This window comes from Trichomycterus rosablanca, chromosome 15, assembly GCF_030014385.1.
Source record: "Trichomycterus rosablanca isolate fTriRos1 chromosome 15, fTriRos1.hap1, whole genome shotgun sequence".
In the NCBI taxonomy this organism is placed as follows: Eukaryota; Metazoa; Chordata; class Actinopteri; order Siluriformes; family Trichomycteridae; genus Trichomycterus; species Trichomycterus rosablanca.
Window position 1 is genome coordinate 18,142,332 of NC_086002.1, and position 6,000 is coordinate 18,148,331.

Genomic DNA, 6,000 nt, shown 5'->3' on the forward strand with positions numbered 1-6,000 from the left:
CTCTGAACATGCTTCAAACATCCAGCTCCACCGCGCTGTTACAGTTCAACCACGTCTCCGCTCATCCATTTTGTTTGCCAGAGGTTGTACTAAAAAGTAATTAAGGGAGACGAGACTAGACACAAGTATTGGTCACTACATGGTACTAAGTAAGTAAGTGGTAGGTCAGGAAGATGACATTTCTTATATGCAGTTAGCAGTATAGGGTTTGTTGTAGCAGCAGAGCTATAACAGGAGTAAGATGCAAAAATGCACAAACTTGTGCAAATTGCAATATTGTGCAAAGATGCAAGTAATACAGTCACAGTAGTAAGATACAGTAGTTATATGTATTTAAGTTGTCCAGCGAACAACTGTGTTGGTCGTGTTGTGCATGTGCGTGTGTGAGCGAGTGTCTGTGCATGTGTACAAGAGTGTGTATTCTGTGTGCATGTGTGTGTGTATATATATATATATATATGATTGTGTCAGAATCTGAGCATGCTGGTGTATGTATGTCTATATGCAAGTGTTTGTGGATTTATGTGTGTGTTTGTGAGTGTGCTTATGTTAGTGTATGTGCATGTAAGTTAGTGTATAAGGGGGTGTGTGTATGTTTATGTGTGTGGTTCTGTTGTGTGTGATTATAATGATGCGAGTGTGTATTTGTTTGAGGTGTGCATATCATTTAGTGTTAGTGTACTGTATATGTGCATGTGTGAGTGTGTTTGCATGAGTCGAACTTTGTTAGTGTGTGTATGTATGTATGTGTGTGTCAGAGTCAATCATGTATGTATGTGTGTGTGTGTGTGAGTCCATCATGTGTGTCAGAGTCCATCATGTGTGTGTCAGAGTCCATCATGTACAGTGTATCACAAAAGTGAATACACCCCTCACATTTCTGCAAATATTTTATTATATCTTTTCATGGGACAACACTATAGAAATAAAACTTGGATATAACTTAGAGTAGTCAGTGTACAACTTGTATAGCAGTGTAGATTTACTGTCTTCTGAAAATAACTCAACACACAGCCATTAATGTCTAAATGGCTGGCAACATAAGTGAGTACACCCCACAGTGAACATGTCCAAATTGTGCCCAAAGTGTCAATATTTTGTGACCACCATTATTATCCAGCACTGCCTTAACCCTCCTGGGCATGGAATTCACCAGAGCTGCACAGGTTGCTACTGGAATCCTCTTCCACTCCTCCATGATGACATCACGGAGCTGGCGGATGTTAGACACCTTGAACTCCTCCACCTTCCACTTGAGGTTGCGCCACAGGTGCTCAATTGGGTTTAGTCCATCACCTTTACCTTCAGCTTCCTCAGCAAGGCAGTTGTCATCTTGGAGGTTGTGTTTGGGGTCGTTATCCTGTTGGAAAACTGCCATGAGGCCCAGTTTTCGAAGGGAGGGGATCATGCTCTGTTTCAGAATGTCACAGTACATGTTGGAATTCATGTTTCCCTCAATGAACTGCAGCTCCCCAGTGCCAGCAACACTCATGCAGCCCAAGACCATGATGCTACCACCACCATGCTTGATTGTAGGCAAGATACAGTTGTCTTGGTACTTCTCACCAGGGCGCCGCCACACATGCTGGACACCATCTGAGCCAAACAAGTTTATCTTGGTCTCGTCAGACCACAGGGCATTCCAGTAATCCATGTTCTTGGACTGCTTGTCTTCAGCAAACTGTTTGCGGGCTTTCTTGTGCGTCAGCTTCCTTCTGGGATGACGACCATGCAGACCGAGTTGATGCAGTGTGCGGCGTATGGTCTGAGCACTGACAGGCTGACCTCCCACGTCTTCAACCTCTGCAGCAATGCTGGCAGCACTCATGTGTCTATTTTTTAAAGCCAACCTCTGGATCTGACGCCGAACACGTGGACTCAACTTCTTTGGTCGACCCTGGTGAAGCCTGTTCCGAGTGGAACCTGTCCTGGAAAACCACTGTATGACCTTGGCCACCATGCTGTAGCTCAGTTTCAGGGTGTTAGCAATCTTCTTATAGCCCAGGCCATCTTTGTGGAGAGCAACAATTCTATTTCTCACATCCTCAGAGAGTTATTTGCCATGAGGTGCCATGTTGAATATCCAGTGGCCAGTATGAGAGAATTGTACCCAAAACACCAAATTTAACAGCCCTGCTCCCCATTTACACCTGGGACCTTGACACATGACACCAGGGAGGGACAACGACACATTTGGGCACAATTTGGACATGTTCACTGTGGGGTGTACTCACTTATGTTGCCAGCTATTTAGACATTAATGGCTGTGTGTTGAGTTATTTTCAGAAGACAGTAAATCTACACTGCTATACAAGTTGTACACTGACTACTCTAAGTTATATCCAAGTTTCATGTCTATAGTGTTGTCCCATGAAAAGATATAATGAAATATTTGCAGAAATGTGAGGGGTGTACTCACTTTTGTGATACACTGTATGTGAGTGTCTCAGGGTCCATCATGTGTGTGTGTGTGTGTGTCAGAGTCCATCATGTGTGTGTGTGTGTGTGTGTGTCTCAGGGTCCATTATGTGTGTGTGTGTGTCAGAGTTAATCATGTACATGTACAGAGTTCATCATGTATGTATGTGTGCGTGTGTGTATCAAAGTTCATCATGTGTGTTTATGTGTGTCAAAGTTCATCATGTGTGTTTATGTGTGTCAAAGTTCATCATGTGTGTTTATGTGTGTCAGAGTCCATCATGTTTGTCTGTGTGTGTGTGTCGGAGTGCATCATGTATGTGTGTGTGTCAGAGTGCATTATGTATGTGTGTGTGCGTGTGTGTGTCAGAGTCCATCATGTATGTGTGCGTCAGAGTGCAACATGTGTGTGTGTGTGTGTGTGTGTTTGTTTAGATCATCAGTTTAGACCTGAGTTCAGGACTCTGACGGCTTGTGGTATGAAGCTGCTGCACAGTCTAGTCGTGTTTGTGTGGATGCTGCGGTACCTTCTCCCAGACGGCAGGAAAGTAAAGCGTCCACGTGATGGATGTGACGGATCCTCCACGGTGCTGAGGAGCTTTGCGGATGCAGCGTTTGTTGAAGATGTTTCAGTGAGAGATGGAAGTGAGACCCCGGTTTCACCTGGAAGTATGGAGGGCAAAAAACTGAACAACAGTAGATTAATAACAACTAAAGAGCAAAGTCTGGTGAGAGACGCTGAGCCTCGTGCTGTGCACACACCGCCATCTTGGATACATATAGACAGCTTCCCTGAAGTCTTCATTGTTTTGGGGGTAAAGCTTATTGTTGGGCATTTAGTTCTCACAAATCCTGATTATAGGGGCAAACTGTAGCCTGACCTTTCAAGCAAAACAACAAACTCTTAGGCAAACCAGGGACCCCCGCCAAGCCTCGAACTTGGAGCTTTTACTCAGAGAGTAAACGTGTTTAGCATTACACCACAGAGATTTGATGTTGGTTTGCCCTCGAGCGTTTGCTTCATGTTGGAACGTACATATTAAAGACAGTTACCTAAATGAGCTTGAAAAATGTTTTTGCAAAATGTATCAAATTTAGGTCCAAACTTTAGAATTTAGAAAAATGCCAATTTCAACAACACCGTCAGATTTAAAGATAATAAAATCATATACAATTCATAAAGAATAACACGTATAATACACATTTCAAGTGTGTACACACACACACACACACACACACACCTAAACACATAAACGTACTACAAGTACAGAACTAATTGACTATATATAAGCTATACATATGAAATAGTTTAAATGTCATGTCGAGTTTAGAAGAGCTATAAGCATGTATGAAATGTCAGATGTACACGTGAACAATACCTAGAGAACATTACACACATTAAATGACATGAAGAATGCCTTTAAAAAAAAAAAAAAAGATTTTGTCTCTGACAAATCATGCGCACATAGATAAACTCGTACTGACCTTCACTGTGGCTCCAGTCTGCATGTACAGACAGATGCACAGCTGGAGGCTCCTGGATGCAGTGTGGTGCCATTTCAGCCTAAAGAAGATTTCTTTGTCATGTCGCCAACTCTTACACTGGATGTCCGCCTGACGTCCGAGGTTCTTTCGTCTCGTTTTCAGCCAATAGACATCCAGAAATACCGGATCGAAGAAAATATTGTTGTTTCGGCGTTACACCAAAACCAACACCACCAAGGCAAGCTGGAAGTGGAGCTATACACAATTGGCCACTTTCCCACAACAGACCTGTGGTCATGTTGTACAACAGAGCACTAGCTCAGCATAACAGTAAAATGCTTTTACTGGGAGAACTGGGGGAATTGTATAATGCTTACGGTTTCCGGCATCTTAATATTAATCTGCACCTTAATATGTATATTGTTTTTCAGCTACATATCTTGTTTATAGTATAGTTTATAGATCCTGTTTATACCACTGCTATTTACCCACTGTAAATAATGTATATCATAAATACTGTTTATTCTGCACTTTCTGCTTATTGCACTTCTGGTTAGATGCTAAACTGCATTTCGTTGCATTGTACTTGACAATAAAGTTGAATCTAATCTAATCTAATCTAATCAATGTGATGATTCAATAAAAATTACATTAAAAATAAACATAGAAGTAGAATTGTAATTAAAATTCACTATCTAGCCAGTTACTGACATATTTAATTTCATGTTTTATTTGTTTATTTTTAATATTTTTCTTTGCCGTGTGACAAGACTGTTTCCTCATGGAAAGTGACATGGTATGTTAAACTGTGTTGAAGCGTGTTTTTAAATACTTGTTTGTGTGGGTGGATATTTAGCAAGTTAGCACAGTATCATGTCAGCATGGCAAAATTACAACACACTTTGGAGTGAAAAGATCTCAACAAAAAAAAGTGGTATCATATGTGGTTAGCATGGGAAGAAACAGTGAAGACAGCTTTAGCGTAGAGCAGGTCTTTGAGGACATACATACTGAAGATGACTGTAATATTGGAATACAGCGTGCTTGTGCAAAATCTGAAAGTTTGGATGATGATTCCAATTACTACAATTTTGATTGTTCAGGAGTAGATAGTCCACCCTCCTTAAGGGACAGTCTTGCACAGTGGACCTTTGAATTTCAGGTCAAACACAATGCGGTTGACAGTCTTCTTAAGATTCTAGGAGAACATCACCTAGAACTCCCTAGGACAGCAAGAACATTGCTTGGCACTTGTGAGACTATTAATATCGAGATGAAATCTGGGATGAAGTATTACTATTTTGGGATTAGGGAGCAGATGTTCAAATACTTAAATATGTACCCCAGTGGTGTCATTGCCCAGACTGACTGTCTGGATATTTCTTTGAACATTGATGGCTTGCCACTGTTCAGAAGTAATAACCAGAGTTTGTGGCCTATACTGTGCAAATGTAACTTATCTCCTCCTGTTGATCTTCCTCTCGCTTTTTGCCTTGGTGTGTCAAAGCCAAACAGTCTTGATTTTCTGACAGATGTTGTTTGTGATCTTAGTGAAGTATTGCAGAGTGGATTAGAGACAGACAGGGGACTCATGAGAGTTAATCTGCGCTGTGTAACATGTGATGCCCCAGCTAAAGCACTCATTAAGTGCACAAAGCAGTTCTCAGGTTATCATGGGTGGGATAAATATACAGAGCCAGGTTTTTGGGATGGCAGTCGAATTATTTATCCAGAGATCACTAATCTAACTCTGAGAACAGATGCATCTTTCCGTGAGCAGCATCAGGAAGAGCACCACCTACCTTCAGTTGTATCACCTTTTTGTATGCTCCGAATGGACATGGTCAAGCAGTTCCCTGCAGATTATATGCACCAATGCTGTCTTGGGGTGATGCGCAAAATGATTATTTTGTGGTTGCGTGGAAAACGTGGGGTCAGATTATCATCAGGCCAAATAAGGGAGATCAGTTCCCGGCTTCTTGGTTTGAGACCTTTCATACCAAACCTTTTTGCAAGGAAGCCACGTGGTCTGGACGAGATTGATCGGTGGAAAGCCACTGAATTGAGACAGTTTGCTCTTTACACAGGCAGAATTGT